This window comes from Protopterus annectens, chromosome 8.part0, assembly GCF_019279795.1.
Source record: "Protopterus annectens isolate FY-2018-M chromosome 8.part0, PAN1.0, whole genome shotgun sequence".
In the NCBI taxonomy this organism is placed as follows: Eukaryota; Metazoa; Chordata; order Ceratodontiformes; family Protopteridae; genus Protopterus; species Protopterus annectens.
The window spans coordinates 285,234,564-285,255,977 of record NC_056741.1 but is presented as its reverse complement, the minus strand read 5'-3'; positions in this window follow the sequence as shown (position 1 = coordinate 285,255,977).

Here is a 21,414-nt window from a genome sequence, read left to right as displayed (position 1 = left end):
GTCTTTGTGGACTTAGAGAAAGCATATGACAGGGTGCCTAGAGAGGAGTTGTGGTATTGTATGAGGAAGTCGGGAGTGTCAGAGAAGTATGTAAGAGTGGTACAGGATATGTACGAGGGTAGTGTGACAGTGGTGAGGTCTGCAGTGGGAGTGACGGATGTGTTTAAAGTGGAGGTGGGATTACATCAAGGATCAGCTCTGAGCCCTTTCTTATTTGCAATGGTGATGGACAGGTTGACAGATGAGATCAGAAAGGAGTCCCCGTGGACTATGATGTTTGCAGATGACATTGTGATCTGTAGTGAGAGTAGGGAACAGGTGGAGGAGAGCCTGGAGAGGTGGAGATATGCTCTAGAGAGAAGAGGAATGAAGGTCAGCAGGACTAAGACAGAATATATGTGTGTGGATGAGAGGAAGGATAGAGGAATGGTGAGGATGCAGGGAGTAGAGGTGGCGAATGTGGATGAGTTTAAATACTTGGGATCAACAGTTCAGAGTAATGGTGAGTGTGAACGAGAGGTGAAGAAGAGAGTACAGGCAGGATGGAGTGGGTGGAGAAGAGTGTCAGGAGTTATTTGTTACAGATGAGTACCAGTAAGAGTGAAAGGGAAGGTCTACAAGAGGGTAGTGAGACCAGCTATGTTATATGGGTTGGAGACAGTGGCACTGACAAAATGGCAGGAGTAAGAACTTGACGTGGCAGAGTTGAAGATGTTAAGATTTGCACTGGGTGTAACAAAGATGAACAGGATTAGGAATAAGTATATTAGAGGGTCAGCCTAGGTTGGAAGGCTTGGAAGCAAAGCCAGAGAGGCAAGATTACACTGATTTGGACATGTGCTGAGGAGGGATGCAGAGTATATTGGGAAAAAGATGCTAAGGATGAAGCTGCCAGGTAAGAGGAAAAGAGGAAGGCCTAAGATAAGGTTCATGGATGTGGTGAGAGAGGACATGCAGGTGGCTGATGTGACAGAGCAAGATGCAGAGGACAGGAAGAAATTGAAACAATTGATCCGCTGTGGTGACCCCTAACGGGAGCAGCTAAAAGAAGAAGAAGAAGAAGAATGATGTTTAGTATAAAATGGCTTGCTCATTGTGTCTATTTTATTCTGAAGAAGTGTCTTTGAGATGAAAGCAAAGATTAAAGGTTTTATTTGCTAAAGTTTGAGATTTGTTTCACTCATTAAGTCTTTGTTCTACTTGCCTTGGTGGATTTTTTAGTGTGGTCTGACAACTGGTTTAGTTGCTGCCTTGTTCTGAGTCTATATGACTGCCTTCTAGGGTACACAGCCACAGCCTCATTTATGGCTTGTATCACTGCAGCCTGTTGTAATTCATTAACAGCAGGTTGCATTTTTATGTATTTTTTGTTCTTTTGCTAAGGATTTTGGTGAAATGTCTAGTATTAGCTTTAAGTCCTTGTGGTCCATGATGCATACACCAAGGATTTCAGAAACCGAGTCAGCTTGGCAGTTTTTCACATTTAAGTTGTGTTGTTTGTGCACAATGTATTTTGGAATCAGACTGGTGCATGTAGAATCTGTAATTATCCTACGCTGAGGAGCTAAGCACTTGGACTGCCTTTGGTGTGTTTTCTGCAATTGCACCTACAACGGGTGAGCTGAAGTCTTCCTTCATTGTGCTGAGCTGTGTGCAAATAGCTTCCATGAGCTTTATGAAATCCAGCCCAAAAAGTCCTAAATTAGATTTGGACTAAGGATGTCTGCTTTGTGTTGCCATGAGAAGGCAGCAAATAATAAAAATTCAGAGTGCTATAGACTCAGTTAAGACAATGAAAGGATATCATGGGGTTTAGTTACTAAAATGAATTACTAAAGCTAGTCCCCCCTCCCTGAGTTATAAGATGGTAAAATATTTAATTATGGATATAAAGTTTCAACTACTGACTTCACATTTAAATGTCTGTGGTTGTGAACTAAATAAAAATCTAAGATCTAAAATTCCAAGCTGTGCGATTCTCTGTTAGAACCTTTCAGGATGTTGTGGATACAGATTAATTTAAAATAAACTTATATGATCACTTTAAGGGATAATGACATTGGCAGACAGACTTAGAAACTATGTTCTTACCCATGTTTGATTTAATCTGAAAAATTTCATATGCTCTAATTGGACACAGGCTGTTGTTTTTAACTTAAATTCAGCTTTGTCTTCTAATGGCAAATTACAATTATATAATGTACTTTTTGTTAAATAAATATTAATATATGATGCTTATCAACTTTAGCCTTCCACTTAAATGGGTTTTGACTTGTAGCCTCTTCCAGTCAATAAATAAAGCTAAATAAATATACAATGTACTCCAGACTAGTTAACAATGATTCTTCCACCATAAGAGTGCTGGCAGTATAGGAAGAAAAAGTTTAAACTTTCAAATTTTGTTGGCTCTCTACAAACCTAATATATTAACAGTAATTAAGAAATAGATAAAACATCATGAAGATGAATCAGGATTCAAGTGCTATGAATGTGTTACCTTCAGAAAGGAAACAAGACATACTGAGCTGTTCAGCAGTGATATTTGCAAACAACACCTTCACAGCACTGTGTCTTCAGTACACATACCTAACAAAGATAAAAAATAAATTAATCTTATTTAACAGTGATGCACAACCTTTTTGTGGGGAGGGCCACTACATGAATTCTTAATGCATCTACGGGCCACCTCAAAACATAGTAAGTCATTACAAGTTAACAATAGGTACAGGTGACTGGTATTTTTACTTAAGACAGCAGTCATGAAATTGCCTGTTTTCTACATCAACTTTGCATTTAACTTCATTCTGCTTTATAGCCATGACTTATTACAAACTTTTGCAGAAAGCCACTACTGTTTACAGACTATAAGTTATAAACAAGAAAGAATAGCTATTTCCATGGCTAAAATTAGAGGTGTGTGCAACTGAAGTCAGTTAGGTAAGTAAGCACATGCTTGAAAGTTTCCATGACTGGAGTAAGGCATAGTATTTTTTCACTATTTTTAAAATTTTTTTGTTATACTCTGGGGACCAGATGGCGTTGCGTGGATGGCTGGATTTGGCCCCCGGGCTGGACGTTGTGCACCACTGTTATATAACTAGTGCTGAAAGAATAGAATAGTCAGGCTTGCATGTAAATATCATCTACTAAATAATGTTAAGTGTCCACTTACTGATATATCACAGTGACTTGATTGCCACCTTATATATGTGGCACAAAAAACAGAGCTTCTATATGCATTGATAATATGTAAATGATGATACAGTATTTCACTAATGCAATGAATGGTTGTTGCCTTGCAATCAATCATAATGTTTTGTGATCATATTATATCTGTGGGTATATTTTTGAACACTTTGTGCCAGGAGGTACTGTTTTCAGTTTGATGCCATTAGAAAGTGTTATGTACCTAACATGACATCATGCAATCTTTATAACCACAGATGAAAGAGTGCCTGATATAGGATGTGAAGACCATTGGTTTAAAATGAGCTTATCCTTAGAACCTCTTGTATGGTGATAGTGGCGTGGCTTTGTGACATTTAATTGTAAAGGCTTGTGACTTTTATATTTTCTACTTTTCACACAAAAGGATACTACAGAATAAATACCGCATACAGTACATGCATGATACTTTCAAAAAGTACATGTAGAATTATGATGTCACAGTGTTTACCGATCAATTGTTTTATTTATGTATTTATTTATTCAATTTGATAACCGGGACAGAGCACTGATCGAAATGGACCTATTTCACTCTCAGCCTGGACAAACACGAACGACAGTAGAAAAGCAAGTTAATAAGAAATATTATGAATACAAACATAATATTGTGTGAAGACAGCAATGAATTAATAACAGTAATAATAACAAAGTTCACAGTATAAGGAACAATAGGTAGTGATGGACAGAGTAAGGAAAAGAAAAATAAAGTGAAATAGTGAAGGGATAGTGTACAAAGTGTAAATCATAGCAAACATAAGGTAAGGACACAGAAATTAATAATGTATAATATTTCTAATTTGGAAGAAATGTCATATATAAGAGTAGGGAAACGATGTAAGGAAAAAGGTGCCTGTCTAGTGAAGGGGAGAGTGATAAATTAGGTAATGTGTCCAAAAGGAAAGCATTTGCAAACTGATTCAAATTTGAGATGATCATTAAGATGAGCACGGAATGAAAGGTATGACGTGATTTCTTTATCATTAGTAGGGATTAGATTCTCAGAGTTTGGGGTGTAGGATGAAAAAGGCATTGTTAGTGCAATGAAATGTGGTTGTGGAACATTGATGAAGTGGTTAAGACATCTTAGATTCTAACTGGACATTATCTGAATAGTATGGAGGCAAGACATGGACAAGAATATTCTTTGACAACCTTGTAGCATTGGGATCCAAGAAGTAAGCTGGCGCTCTGTTGGACAGCTAGCCATTTGGTACAATGATGCTCATTTCAAGGGGAGAGGTTAATGAAATGGGAGACAAAGTTGTTTATAGTTTGGAGGTGGAGGAGTTTTTTCCGTGGATTGTGCTGCAACCACTGGAAGTCCATATTCAAGCTAGTTAGTAGAATACACTGTTGGAAGCTCCTGGTGTTCTAATTTTGCCTAACTGAATTATTTTTTAGCCTGACTAAATTATTTTATATATTTTCTGGCACCTGTTTCTCATCTGTCCAGAAACTGATTCCCCCCTATTCCTGTGGTGGAGTTTATAAAACTGGTTTAACAGCTTTTATGTTATCTGATTGCTTCAAGGCTTGCTGATTTAAAAATAGTCTCACTTTGTAAATTCCTGCATACACTGTTGGAAACTCCTGGTGTTCTGGCTGAAGTGTGATTCTCAAACAATCTGGATATATATACCTGATTGATAAGTATATTTCTTGGCATTTTAACCTTTCAGAGTTTTGTGTTGTCTTACTTTTGCCTGACAAAATTATTTTTTTTCCTGACTGAATTATTTTATATATTTTCTGGCATCTGTTTCTCATCTATCCTGAAATTGTTTTCCCATCCCTCCTAACCTATTGTTGTGGTGTTGTTATAGTTGGTGTCTTTGCAGTTGCCCACCCCTACTGTAAATTTGATCTGGGACACCCCTACCAGTCTGGTGTTCACTCTACCTAATACAGAGAGAACATTTGAGAAGGCCAACCCACTTAGGTTCTTAACCTTGAATTTTTCTTCTGCTCCTCCTTCCTCTCTCCTTGCACTTTACTAAAAAAATGGGACTTTATTTTGCTTTTGCCTCTTCTTAAAAGTACACAGTTTTATTTATTCTGCTGCATTTATTACAGCTTGGTAGTAGCCTGATTAAATTGTAACTGTTATTCTAAGCCTTTTGGTTTAAGCACTTGGGCTACAGACCAGTTATTTTACATTAAGGTTTGTAGTCTGCACTGCTGTGGCAGGACAGGTAGCTTACATCCTTCTAAGTTGGAATTTGCTTATTGAAGCCTCAGTGTCTGTTATTCTAAAAGTGTATTAGTTCTGCTTTAAGCACTTGGGCTTCAGGCCAGTTATTTTTCATTAAGAAGGTTTGTGGTCTGCACTCTTGTGGGAGGAGAGGCTAAATTCTGCCCTTCTGAGCTGGGAATTTCTAGTTAAAGGATTATTGTGCCTGCTTATTTGAACTGTTTTTTTTCTGAAATTGGTGCACATTGCTTGCTGTAACTAGACTAGATTCAGGCATGCTTAATCTAGCTTTGTTTGTATAACTTGAGTACTAATCTAGGTAATCTTTTTTGGAGAAGGTTCCCCTGCACCCTAGTGGCAGGAGTGTGCAGTTAGAACTTGTCTGATTATAGACTGCTGGAACAGGGCTCAGTTTTGAGCTTGTTTACTGGTTAATTGGGTAAATTGTTTAAATCAGTTTGCTCATTTTCTATTGTTATATAAAAATGCACTTTATTCATTTGCTTTTACTGTATTTGTGTTTCTTCCTACTTTAGTACGTTATTTTGCTTTTGCTGCTTGTTCTTAAAAGTACTTAATTGCGTTTATTCTGCTGCAATTATTACTGCTTGTTAGTAGCCTGATAAAATTGTAACAGTTATTCTAAGCCTTTGGCTGAAGCACTTGGGCTTCAGACCAGTTGTTTTACATTAAGAAGGTTTATGGTCTGCACTGTTTTGGGAGGAAAGGTAGCTTACATCCTTCTAAGTTGGGAGTTGCTGATTGAAGACTTAGTGTCTGTTATTCTAAAAGTGTATTAGTTCTGGTTTAAGCACTTGTGATGTGGACCAGTTATTTTACATTAAGAAGGTGTTGTCTGCACTGTTATGGGAGGAGAGGGTAGATTCTGGCCTTCTGAGCTGGTAGTTTCTGGTTAAAGGCTTATTGTGCCTGCTTATTTGAACTGTTTCCTTCTGAAAATGGTATGCCTTGTTTGCTGTAGCATAAACTAAATTCAGACCTGCTGAATCTAGCTTTGTTTGTATAACTTGAGCACTAATCCAGACCATCTTTTTTGGAAAAGGATCCCCTGCACCCTAGTGGCAGGAGTGTGTAGTTAGAACTTGTCTGAATGAAGACTGCTGGAATGGAGCTCAGTTTTTAGCTTTTTATTGGTTAATTGATTAAATTGTTTAAATCAGTTTGCTCATTTGCTACTGTTATATTAAAAAAATACACTTTATGCATCGCCGCTTATCTAGGGTTAAACTATTCTCAGTGCCATAAAGTCTGCTCTTCAAATTTTCCCTTAGAACTAGCCAGTTTTTTAGTTTTAACACTCAAATCTGTTTATTTGAGCTCAGCACTTGTTCAGAACTCGTTGTAAGCACTAAATAAGCTACAAATTACTACAGCACTCAACTTTCCTCACTTGTCTAGAGGAAAACAGTTTTTAGTACTTAATAAATAAGCACCTATCCAAGCATGTCTAAGGGTCAGCTCCCAGTGTTTTTCACTGTCTGCCTGATGAATCTGGGCATCTTGGAGCAATGCAGCAATTGCCTTGTGTACACAGACAACCCTCTCCTCCTACCACTCAACACTACAACCTGTGAGAGATGTACTTATATAGCCAAACTGGAAGCTAAGCTCTTTTCATCCAAGACTGGACTAGACAGTCAAGAGGAGAAGGTAAACACTTGCACCACACGACACGCATCACATAGTCCCTCTAAACCTACACCACCAAAACACACACATAGAAGCACAAAACACACATCTACATTTGTGGAAGCTCTCAATAAAAATCTGCTCAAGCAACAGAGACCTCCAAAGCAGAAACGCAAGCAACCTCCACCCCCCAACACAACCCAAATGACACATAGCCCACAAACTCAGTGTGCCACTCAACCACAGCCCATAAGGCATAACAACATACCCAAAACTCTAGTCATAGGTGACTCTATAGACAGGCACACTGATGTTCCACACACCAGGCTAAACAAGGAGAAAATTACTGTCAGCTGCCTGTCGGGTGCCAGAATCTGCCACATAATGCACGCACTCAGGTCACTCTACAAGTACAAATATGACTCTGTCATTGTCCATGTTGCTGTGAATGACCTGAGATGTACCTCCCTGGACTACATGAAAAGAGACATGGAGGAGCTCTCTGAGCATGTAGCCCAGGCTGGTATGACCCTAGCCATGAATAACATCCTGCCATCACCCAGAATGATATCACAGTACAAGGACAAAATGATTGACTTCAACAATTGGCTAAGCTTCTGGTGTCATTCTAAGGGGATCCAGTATCTGTCTGCCTGGGATAACATGATCAACAGACCACGATGCTTTGCCAGAGATGGCCTGCACCTGTTGCCCTTGGGATTCCAGATACTGGCTTAGGCTCTTGCCACCCCTATAGTGCCTTTTTTAGGCAAGGTTCAAATGACAAATTCACCACCATAACAGGTACAAGCAAGCAAAATCTGAAGGTAATGCTACTCAATGCTAGAAGTCTAAACCTAAAAATGCATTCACTCGAGGCACTCCTTAAAATGGAGAACATCAACATCTGTGCAGAGTCAGTGACCTGGTTCAAGGCTCCAGAGAGCACCACTGCATTACCAGGCTATAATTCATATCACAATGTTTGGCCACCTAACCTGGACTGAAACACTAAAGGTGGAGGCATGTCCATATTCATTAAGGATATCCACACCTCCAGGCTATTTGCTCAGCATAATGCATCTGAGATTATCCAAGTGCAACTAACTCTGGGCAAGACCGCAATACAAATTATAACTTGCAACAGATCCCCCACCGTTCCTCAGGATTCCCACTCCTCATTTCTTGATACACTGGATAATTTTAGGGTACAATCTAACGCCCTAATAATGGGTGATTTCAACTACCCCACCATTAACTGGGAAAACTACTCATGTACCAACTCTTTTGCTCAACGTTTTCTGGAATTCATAAATTCCAATGCCTTGGATCAACTTATCCACACCCCTACCAGGGGCAGCAATATCCTAGACCTAGTCATTACCAACATGGGTGACCGGTGTTCCACATCAGAGGTCAATTCCTCATTGGTCAGATCCGACCACAAGCTAATCACTCTAGACATCCACATACCGCCCCCACCCCCCATTAGGGAAACCACCATAAAAAATTTCTCCAAAGCCAACTTCACGCTTCTTAAGACAGAAGTGGCAAACCTCACGACACCCATGCAGACAGACAATAGAGGTATGACTGCTGAATCCTACACAAATGCACTTTATAAGTACTTACACGAGTGCATGACTCCTGTTATCCCTAACAGAACCAAGATGCTATCCTCCAAAAAAGGAAGCCAATCTGGTGGTCTCCTGCCATAAACAAACTTTACAACAGAAGAAAGAAACTGTTGCCAAAAAGAGTAAAACTCCTATGATTGGGGGAACCTCCCTGGTCAGCCTCAGTAAGAAGATGACATCCCTCATAAAATCCTCCAAAGCTAGTTACAAAAACAAAATCGCCACTGATTCTAAGATATCCACAAAGCATTCTATAGCTATGTCAAGAATCTCAATGGCAACACTCAGATCTGCTCTGAGTTACAGCACAATGGCACTAAATATACAGAATCAACTGATATTGCCAACATCCTGGCAGATAGGTTCAGTGCTAACTTTACCCCCCTCTCACCCCGTAAAGGGCCCATCTCTATACTGGAAGAATGCAAAGTTTCTGTAATCATGGCTGCACAGGTAAAAAATGCACTCTCCAAAGCCAAGAACACGGCATCCATGGGACCTGACAACATCCCATTAGCCTAACAAGCCTGGTCTACAAGGCCATGGAACGTATCATCATGGAACTTATAAACAAAGACATTGGTAATCTCCAAACTCTGGACCCCACCCAGTTCGGGTTTGTAAAAGGCAGATCATGTCTCCTAAACCGATAGACTTCTTTGAAGCAGTCACCAAAGCCGTAGATGAGGGTAAGGTGGTTCACACAGCCGATCTAGATCTTGCCAAGGCTTTCAGCACCATCCCCCACTCTTGAATTATAGATAAACTTACTAAACTAGGTATAAATCCCTATGTCACAAGATGGGTTGCCAACTGGCTCTCTGACAGAACCCACACTGTGAAAGAAGCAGACTCCAAATCCGACTTCAGATCAGTGACAAGTGGAGTACCACAGGGTTCAGTCCTGGGTCCTCTCCTGTTTGGTATCTACTTTTCTGAAGTACAGGCTAACACAGAAGGTCTTTGGCTAATGAAGTTTGCAGATGACTGCAAACTAGGAGCCATAATTGAAACGCCTAACAATGTGGACATCCTACAAAAGGGCCTCACTGCACAGATGCCTGGTATCAAAGCCATGGCCTCAAGCTCAATGCCAAAAAGTCCATTGTCATCCCCTTTGGTAAATACTCTGTACCAGTGAGCTACCACATAGGTGGTAGTCTACTTAACACAGAAAGTGGACAGTAGTCTCTCCTCTGATAATCACATCACCACAGTAGTGAGGAAATCCTTCTACATGGCACATCTCATCACAAAAGGTTTCTCATTCAGGAAAAAAGAGGTCATTGTTCCCCTTTACTCGTCACTCATTAAACCCATTATAGAGTATAAAGCCCCTTTTGGTATGTACCTCACAAGACATCTACAACAACTGGAAAGGCCACAGAAATACCTCACAAAGAGGATTATCAGCTTCAAACAGATGCCCTACACAGACCGTCTCAAAAAACTCCAGCTTTACTCCATCGTATATTGCCTACTCAGAGACGATCTCTGCCTAACATACAAAGCTATGTCAAACCCAGAGCTTTTGGACATGCTCCACTTAAAGAAATCCCAATCCCTTTGAACTACACGCTCTAGGGACCTAAACCTTGTCATCACAATAAACAGCACATGCTGGAGGGATAGATTCCTGTCTCAGAGCCTTCCCATACTCTGGAACAAACTACCTATCTATATCAAATGCTCCTCATTAGCACTCTTCAAGAAAAATCTTCATGATTGGATGGGAAATAGGAAATTCATCCCAGGGATCACCTCTGTGGCTCTGCTCGACAGGGGCACAGGAGAATAATTTTCTTGGGTGGCAAAAGCGAGGGTACCTTTTTGGCTAGGCTTATATAGGCCCTAGGGCCAATAGCCTAGCACCTATCTATAAACCTATGAACCTATGGCATTCCTAGTTGATCTTCAGAGAAAGAGTGAAATTTTATAGGACCAAAATAGGAGGGAATTTATTTGCTTCCATATTTGTTTTAGGTGAGGGTGAAAGTCCAGTGCAAGATCAAGCCACATGAGCAGGTTCACAGGTATGTACCAAGCTAACAAGCACAAGGGTCTTTATAAGCCTAGCCATGCATCTCAAATGTATGACAAGGTCTTGTATCCTTGATAATTGTAAGCAGGGGCTTGGGAGATGAAACATTTACAAACAGGCCATGGGAGATGAACCATTTACAGGCTGCCTGTGTCCATTAGAGACATAGGTGACAAACCAGGGATTAGTTTCCTGTTCTCCATTGAACTGTCCAAGTTACACTTGAATTTGGTTAGGAAGGACCTTGCCGTCTCTAGGATACCTACCTTTCTCTCCAGCAGATCCTATTTATATCACTGGAAAGGTTTAAGTCTTTAGAATGGTTAATTCTGGCACTGTTTGTTTTGTGGATATGCAGGAGGTCCATCCGGGTGGGGTCTGACAATGCCTTGTATGCCAGGTATAGATCTCTGCTCAACAGCCTATAGGAGACAGAATACAGGGATAGGGCCATGAGGTGCTCTGCACAGCATATGTTTCTTATGGCCTGTATTCTTTTAGTGAGGAGCCTCTGTGAATGTTCCAGTCATTGGATGTGCCTGGTTAGATACATACCAAAGGGGGCACTGTATTCAGTGATAGGTCTGATGAATGCTGAGTATAGTACATTGATGACCTAGATGACATACCTTTGTTTACAAGTTGCACAACATAGAATAATTTCCTCACTACTGTAGACATGTGATATTGAAAGGCTAGATTACTATATATGTGTATGCCTAAGTTTCAGACTACTGGGTCAACTCTTAGGGGTGTATTGTAAATATGATAGTTATCAGGGGGGTGACTTCCTGAAGTATACTATTATGCATTTCTTGGCATTTAGTTTTAGTCCATGGCGCTGAAACCAGTTATTTGTCTGCATCAGCCCTTCCTGGAGAACATTTGTATTGGTGGGGGATTCTGTGATTGCTCCTAATTTGCAATCATCTGCAAATTTAGTCAGCCAGAGGTCATTGACATTGGTCTTGACTTCAGAGAAGTAAATTCCAAAATGGAGCGGTCTCAGGTCTGATCCTTGAGGGACTCCACTTGTGATTGGCCTCTTTGTAGAAGTGAACTCCCTGATTCTAAAATCCTCAGTCTTGTCTGTTAGCCAACTGGCTATCCACTGGGTGACATAAGAGTTTTTGTGCAACCTCTTGAGTTGATCAGCAATGCCTGAGTAGGGTATTGTGTCAAATGCCTTGGCCAGGTCAAGGTAGGCAGTGTGAACAATTTTGCTCTCATCCATTGCTTTGGTGACCTTCTCAAAGAAGTCCACCAGGTTGAGTAGGCATGACCTGCCCTAGATGAAACCAAATTGGGTTGGGTCTATTGTCTGAAAGTTTCCTATGTCATTACTGATCATTTCCATGATAATTCCTTCCATGGCTTCACATATGAGACTAGTGAGACTTATGACATATGGGTCTGTAGTTTCCAGGGTGTATTGGTGGTCCACCTTTGTGCAGAGGGATGACTGTTGCTGTTCTCCATTCATGAAACACAAAGCCTGTTTGGAGGCTACAGTTAAATAGCAATGGCCTGATAGGTCATTTTTAATATTATTTAGAAGGCATCCTGGGTTATTATCTGGGCCCGTTGATGCAATGTTCTTGGTCTTAGAGAAAGCATTAAGGATTTATTCCCTAGCAATAGTAGGGGGGGTTATAGTTGATGGTATTTCCTGAGGGGAGGTTGAGGAGGAGCCAGGGGTAAAGTTGGAGATGCATTTGCTGTCCAGTAGGTTTGCTATATCTCCTGGCTCAGAATAAGTGGCTTAGCACACAATTTTGCATTGCCTTTGAGGTCGTGGGTATAGCTAAAGAATGCCTTCTGGTTGCCCTTGGCCTGGGAGAACAAATACCCCTTGAATTTTGCTTTGGTAAACTTTATTTGTCCTCTGACTTGTTAGTTTAGTTTGATCATAATGCATTTATCCTACTGTGTGCTACACCTCCTTATTTTTGTAATGATCTTCTTTATCTTTTATACACCCTACTGATGTTGTGATACCACCAGGGTGGCTTGTTTTTTGAGTTAGTTCTGTACTTCTTCCTGGTGTGTATAGCTGCCTTTAAGCAGATAATAACATGCTTGTATAGGTTTCTGTGAATAGTTCCACATAGGCAGCAGTGTTCTCAGGGTTGAGACCTTAGAAAGGTTCCTGAACATTCCAGGGTTAGTTAGGATTCCAGGTTTTATTTTTATTTCAAAGGTGACCCTTTGATAATCTGACCTTACCAGAGAAGATATTACACTAGGGGGTATGTGGCACTCTGCCATATTGATGAGGACCAGATCCAGTGTGATCGCACCCTAGTTTGAGTATGGTTTGTGTATTGACAATTTGGTCCAGGGAGTTTGTGTTTACAAAAATCCAGGAATTTCTCTACCTGTACATTTGCTGTCATATAGGATTCCCAGTTAACAGTGGGATAATTAAAGTTGCCCGGGAGTGTTTCCAGCAAGTTTAAATACATGGTATGGGCTTTCTGGGTCATAGAAGGGGACCTCTATCTTGCAAGGAGGTGATATGGTATTTTAGCTATGGTGATTTGAATGTGGAGAAGCTCGAGTGCATTGTCCTGTTTGACCAGCCTTGTGGTATTTTTATTTTTGATGTAAATCAAGACACCTCCACCTTTAATCCCTGTCTGTGTAGTAGTGAATTTTAATGTATGGAAGGCATCATAGCCTTGTACTGCCTGTGTGCTCTCTATGGCTTTAAACCATGTCTCAGTGACTGCACAGATGTCAGCATTCCCTACGGTGAGGAAAGCTTGTAGGGAGTGGATTTTTTTGTTTATACTCTTAGCACTGAGCACTGACACCTTTAGATTTTCTTGGTTTTGATTTTCTATGTCAGAAGTACTTTCATTTTGGCATTACCTAAATAAGGCACTATGGGAGAGAACACTATTTTAGCTAATATTTGAAAATCTAGAGGAGAGAGGTGCAGACCATCCCTGGCAAAGCAAAATGTCCTGTTGACCATCTCCTTCCATGTTGACAGATACTGCACCCGTTTAGAAAGACACCAGAAACTAAGTCAATTATTAAAGTTAGTCATCTTCTGTTCGCGTTGTGGCATCATCCTTGGAAAAGTGAAATGCTGCTCAATGCTAGGCTTATACCAGCCAGGGACACATATTTAAAAAGCTCCATGATGTCTTTCTACATATAGTCTAGGGACATAAAGCTAAGGTAATTTACACCCACATGGACTATGAATGAGTCGTACTGGTAATTGTGGTCCAGTGACCTGAATGTATGAGTAATGTGGCAGATACTGGCCCCTGATAAGCAACTAACTGTGACTTTCCCCTTATTCATCCTGGTGAGAGGGATATCACTGTGTCTCACAATGGAGTTTCCAATGACTAGAATGTTAGATTGTGTGGTGGCTTGCTTCATGGGCTTAGAAGTAGCGGATCCATGAGATGTGACTACGTGTTGATGTGGGTGCATTCAATGCTACTGAGGGTATTTGTAATGTGCACTTTGTCCAGGCAGTCTTTGAGGGTTTAGGAAGTTTACATTTAAGTGCCTCAGTATATGTGGGTCTATGTTTCTGCTTTGAACTGTGTGTGATGTGTGCAGCATTTGTACTATTGGCAACCTGATTGACATTAGAAGGGCTTTTATGTGAGATCTTTGCCTCCAGTGACATTGTGTAAATATATCTGCCACGTACCATATCAGTTTGAGAATTAACTGGTTGCCAGTAAACATGAGGCAATTTTTACATTGCCTCAGGATGCCCATATCCACCAACCTAGCAATGGAGATAGTGGGAAGATTCATATCCATGGCAACAGGCCCTTTTTTATTGATTAGATGATTGTAGTGAGAATATAAAGTAATATCAGGAGTATCTGGTTTGCAATGCTGGGGTCAGTGCTTCTCACTGCAAACTAGTTGCCCTGTGTGCAACTGGGTATTGGTGAAATTTCAAGGGTGCTTTTACAGGAAAAAATTCAACTCAAGGTGTCTGCATCTATACAGGGCACTGCCAAACACATGAGGGGAAACTAATAAGTACATCCTGAGGATTTGTGAATGAATTATTTAGGGAGGTATTCTGAAGTTAGGTTAGACAGCAGTAAATCAAGCAGTAATTACTGAAAAGAAATAATTAGCTTTGTCAAAAATAATGAAAAAAGGGGATTCACCTGACTGGCTACAGCCTCGCTTCTACTAGTACTGATCTCACCACAGCTTCATACTGCTGGGATTCAATGCTCCTTTGCTTCTTCTCTCACCAGAAGCACACAGTAGCACCAATCCCAACATGAGAAGCAGGTGATCAACAGTCTTGTCCCAGATGATCCAAGGATCTGTAGGCTTGTTGTAGCAAGGTACTTTAAGGAGATAACTTGATCAATGGGGGTTGTCAGAATGTTCATGGGAGTGTTTAGAATTATCTTTTGTTATTAAGCCATTTGATAATAGAAAGGAAGCCATCTTGCCGTTGCTGTATAGCCAAGGATTTCATGTGTGAGTGAAATATGACCATGTCACCAGCATAAAGAAAGAGGGGAGATAAGGGATGTCAATTGGTTGTTTATTAATGAAACTGGAAAAAAGAAGGTGAGCCCGAAAGGAACTTTAAGGGACTCCTTTACAGACAGGGGTAGAAGCAGGAAGGGTATTTTGAAACTACACAGAGAAGTACTGATTGGAAAGATAATTTTAAACCAGGGAGCTGTATCTGGGTTAATTCTAGTTTCAGTTAGGTAATCTAAAACAATGTTATGGTCAACCAGATCAAAAGCTCTGGTGAGGTCAATAAAGATAGCGCCAGTGAGGAGGCCTTTATCCATAGCCAGGGGGAATATTATCAGTAAGTGTTCCAAGTGCAGCAGAAGTGCTCCAACTAGCTCAAACACCATGCTGTTTTGTGATAGTAGATGATATCGGGAGATATAATGTGTGACTTGATTGCAAACTATTTTGGTTGGGATGGAAGACAGTGGCATGGGTTTGGTTAGTTTTCATGAGGGCAAGGTTTAACAATGGCTGTTTTCCAGATATCAAGCATGATATTTTGACTTTGGCAGAGATTATAAATATGAAGGGGGGGCATTCAAGTCCTTACTTTGGAACAAGAATCATGGGAAAAGACTGTCAGGGCCAGTAGGTGGGTCAGAATTTAGTTCTTCAAGAAGTGGTACTATATGCATGAGTTTGATTGCTTTGAAATTTATAGTGGGAATATAGGGTGGGGGGGATAAGTTAGAGAGAAATGAAGGGATATTAAGGGAATCAAGGATGGGGAGGTGTACTAAAGCAGAGGCTGAAAGCAGCTGCTGTGAGGTGAGAAGAGGAGGAAGAAGAGTGGGTGTTGACTGGTTTAGTATGGCCTATCATGAAGTTGACTTCTTCCCAGAATTTTTTAGGTGAGTTGAGGAGGGATGACTGATGATTTTTCATAATGTGACTTTGATGTTGCTGAATGGATGATGTTATAGAGGTATTGCATACTGTTTATACCATGTAGATCCTACAGTCTAATGATATCTGTATACCTGCATGCAAAGTTAAACTGACAAAGTCTCAGAATGTATGCAAACTGACAATGTTTTGGAGCGCCTACAAGCTAATGACAGGGCAGAATGCCTGCAGGCTGATTATGTCAAAGGCTCCGGTGAATTCACATTGTTACAGACACAAGCAGACTGATAGAGAGACATTGTACTAATGATGTTATTGTTCATACTAATGGTAACTCACTGTCTACAAGATGATGTCATGGAAAAACATGAAAACGTATGCTATCCAAAACAATTTGCATATATAATATTACAAATGAAGATGTCACTGCCATTGCTTCACAGTTGATGTTATACTGCTCTTGCTGTCTGATGTCATAGTCTATGCAAATTAATATCACAATGCAGCGTCTGGATGATGGTGTCAGAAGTGGCAATATACTTATAAGATAAAATCAGAGACATCTACATATCGGTGATGTCAGAATTAAGGTAGAGTGTGGCTATATGTATGATGAGGATGTCTTTGGCTCTCTGAGCCATAGGTTAATGACTGCCTAATGACATCAAAGATGCTTGTTAACTGTTTATGTCAATGTGCTGCTAGAGGCTAAGGATGCATCACCATGCCTCAAAACTAATTATATCACACATTATTTTGAGAAAGACGTTTTCAATGGCATTTGTGAATTGATAATATCAGAGCATATGCAAAATCTTTTAGCTAATAATTTCAAGAATTCATGACAATTACAAATAATAGAATGTTAATTTTTGTTTGGGTAAATTAACTAACAGGAATTCATCCATCCATCCATCCATCCATCCATCCATCCACAACCCCTTTTCTCATTTTTACACATGGGGTCTGAGTGTCACTTTCAACAGTGACAATTATCTAAAACCAATGTTCACACCACCAGGTGACAAGCCCTGCTATGGCTGTTCTTCCATACCACACACTTCTAAAGACTAGTGTTCTCACTGATGTCATTTGGCTTAATGAAATCATAAGCTGCTTTCAGAGTGAGTGATGATGATGTCACTACAACCCTCCCTGGAAGTTACATCACAGCACAGCAGCATAGCGATGGAGAGAATGGTGTCAGAAAATGCATAAATTGAGGAAACAAAAGGATCTTTGCAGATTACTTGCTGTATCATTGCCTGGATAATGATGTCACAGAACATGCAGACTGATAATGTTACCAGTGCCATCATTCTCAGATGGATGACATCAGTGTTACTGGCAAAGTGCCAGAATTGCCAGTAAAGCCAGGAGTTTCAATGGAATACACTTCCTATAGCTACACCAGCCACCAAGGTTAATACTTTCCTACTGACACCATATTGTGAGGGATGATACACTCCCAAGAACCTTATATTAGATGAGATATTAAACTGACATCTTACCGCGGTGCTGGTGCTGCGGTAGCATTGTCGCCTCATAGTAAGATGCTGTTCGGTTCGATTCTCAGCTAGAGCGTCTTCTGCGTGGAGGCATGCGTGAATGGGTGTACCTTTGTTGAAGTTTGTGCATCAGGGCTGGTAACTTTGCACGTAAAAATCAACTACCAAACATTAGCGAACTGGAGTCCCGCTGTGGCGACCCCTAACCAGGAAAAGCTGAAAGACACAACATTAAACTGACATCTTATATGCTTTATACAAGTGTTGGTCAAGTTAACAAGTGTTATATGACAATTGTTGATGCAAAGCAGTGAAACATCCCCATTTTACTGATATACTTTTGTCAACTATAATGAGTCTATCCTGAAGAAAGTTCATGATTTTAGTGACATCTATCCAGTCAACAAAATGCAATGAACTAAATAAACAAAAAAATGTTGATTATTTAATCTAGTTGCTTAAATACATCATCCCCGGGATTCATGAAGCTCGGCGCAAGGCCGGCTTTAGGCTTGCACCGACCGTGCTGCATGAAGATGGCGCAGTAGCGCCAAATACATATTAATGAAGGTGCGCTGCCGCCACATCCACGTGCATAGGAAAGGAGCGCGAGTGCATAGGGCGTGTCAAAGTGCCACACAGAGGCGTGGAAATGTCAGCTGTCGACGTGCAACCTAAAATGCTTGTATATAACAATTTGCAAGCAATAGTAATCACATCTGTCAGTGTCCGTGGATAATGAAACGTATGCAAAGCATGCAAGACAGTTTCTGCGAACACAAAATGAAGAAGCAAACACAAATGCATGGGAGGGAATAACGGGTCCCTATCCCGCGAACAAATGACATTGAAAACTGTGTGCCCGTAGTCCAACGCAGTGTAGATAGTTATACCAAGTGGAAGTGAAACGCATCATATGTTAGCGCGCCACCAATAGGTACGTCCAGCCCAATGGTCAGGGTCACCTGCTGACCCATATTGTGAGGGAGGGTACACAGCTGGGCAAATATGTCCATAACAAAAAACACAATAAATGTACATATCTAGCGACCGTATGACCGAATTATATCCCACAACGCATGTAATAGTCACATACAATAGGTATGTCCGTATTTCACATACCAAATGTGACAGGAAATAGAATAAGCATGTAAACGAAACAGAAGGAGCATATAAACAGCTACAACAATAAGGCAACATGTAGGCTGAAAGGAACAGTATTATCTGTACCATTGACTGTGGGTACGTGTTGTCCAGTACATTCGGATATGTGTCCGGAATATATCTCATCCTGGACATAGGAAAAGGTGGCATCCTACCAATGATTAGAACAGTCGGCCAAAATCCGCACATCAGCGGTCCAAGCCGAACTTGTCAGGATGAGTCACAGTTGAATGGGTATTACCCGGGTATACCAACCATGTCATGAAAGTTAAGTATGGGCATGTACCTAAGTATGGGCATGTACCTATGTGCAGGAGGTATAGCATGTGGAAAGTCAAACATGGCAGGGTAGTCCACACAACCATGCAGGTACCTGACATATGTAGGGTATGCAATGTGTTACCTTGACCGTGTCATGGGCCATCAACCAAAGCAGTGATGATGGAGTGTCAGGAATATGTGTGTGGGGGGATGGGTAATGGTATAATCCTCCAAGGCGACACTGTGTCGTATGCAGAATAGGTGAACCAGAGGTGTATGAGGGAGCACCGGGTGAAGCAGAAAGAAACACAAAAACATGTATACACATCTGAAATACAACCAGACAGGCCATACTGTAGAACACAATCCCACAAACATATGAATATTAAAATGTGCGATCAAATGTATAGACATGTCACCGGCACATACCCACAGATTGGTCCTGATGGAACTGGCCATATCAAATGCAACACACCTGGATGCATAATGGACTACCCAGCATCCCCTCCACAGCACACAACCCGCTCCCATACCTGAACATCCACCAAATCCAGCCATACTTGGCCTACTGGTTTGGTGCAGCCACATCTACACATAGTGACCACTACGCATATGTAGTAGGTAGTGTCAACACAAGTCTGAATGTGCAGTAGTGGTGCACGAGACTGTCCAGCCCTAGATGGTTATGCAGAACCTACTACCCTGGATCAAACACCTGCCCGTGACGCACGTGTCCCAACACGAATAAGCGAGAGAATATATTGCACACATTCGCATAGTGGCACATGGTATAAGGGTGATGAAGGCACTGATGTAAACAGGATACCCCCTGATCCACTGTGTGAGGGACAATTAATGTGTGTGTAGGCGTGACCTGACCAACAATGATACAATGCCAAATGTCCTGTGATTGTAGGAAATAACTATGTACCATACTGCATGTAACAGTTGCCTAAAGCGGTCACGTCAAGATAGAATAAACGTAATTCATAGAAGAAACAGGCAAACAACAAAAGTGCCAAAGGTATAAGGCTCACAGCTAGGAAGCAAATGAATGTTCTAAACCTGCACTGAACGTGGCTTTGTGTTGGCCCAAACAATCAGGTGTCCGCAGTAGGGTTACCATCTGTCCCGCTTTGCGAGGGACAGTCCCTCTTTGGACAGTTGTGTCCTGACAAAATACATTACAAATGGCAAATGTCCTGGGATTGTAGGACATAATTATGTCCCATATGTTATGTAATAGTTGCAGAAAATAATTATGTCAGTATCTAAAATACCTAAATGTTACAAGAAACAGAATAAGCAACTAAACCGCTACAACAATAGGCTTTTATGTAGGCAAATAAGTAAAGTTCTATCCTTTGTACTGACCGTGGGTATGTGTCGGCTTGTAAAATCTGATGTGTGTTCTCAAAATGTCCTATCTTGGCCATTTGAAAAGGTGGCAACCCTAGTCCCCAGAATACATCCCAACCTGTACATATGACAATGTCAACACTACCAATGGTCAGAGCATTCGCACAATAACTGGCCAGCCTCATAACCACTCACAAAGCCAGTGACCTTTGGGGGAAAGGTGTTGAATGAGAATGACTACTTACAACAATGAAGAGTAATAGACGCATTTAACTGCAGAAAATTAGTAGTATTACGAATCTGTCAACACGTTCCAAGTTAATAGTACTAATATGGTAGAAGTGTCCGTGATTGTCCCTGAGTTATCATAGCCTTGTCCCTGTCACTGTAGAAATGAGTCCCTGAGTATCACAGAGGTCCGTACACATAAGTACACCAACCAACTGTCACATCTGTTGACAGGACTATTACATACCTGTAGTGAATTTATAACAGATGTCCAGAATAATATTCATTGTATCTATAAATGAATGAAATAATCAAATGGGAAGGGAAACACGTGGAAACCACCCCCCAACCTGCATTATGTAGTGGAACCACTCTCCGCCCTAAATTATGTAGCGCCGACCCAATAATGTGGTCAGAGGTGCCCAAACACCTGCGTCTGTAAACACAGGTAGAATGTTAAAATCTGGACTAACTCTGTCCATGTGCTATGTTTGATCTTTGAACAGCGCCAGGGCAGTTCTAGTAACCAGTTGGCCGAGCCTAAACCCGGACCAGCAAATGAACACCCTAACAATCAAACACTCATATGTGCGAGGACTATAAGCGTAGGAGTTCTGAATATCCTTGGAGTGAGTAGACTTGCAGCATGGGTCCAGAGCAGTAGGAAACAGGGAATGTCCTAATTGTAGTACTGCAGTTTTCCCAGCAGGAGAATGGATGCCTGCTGTGTAAGGGAAGAGGTTAGGCATATGTCAGAGTAGCTATGAGCCA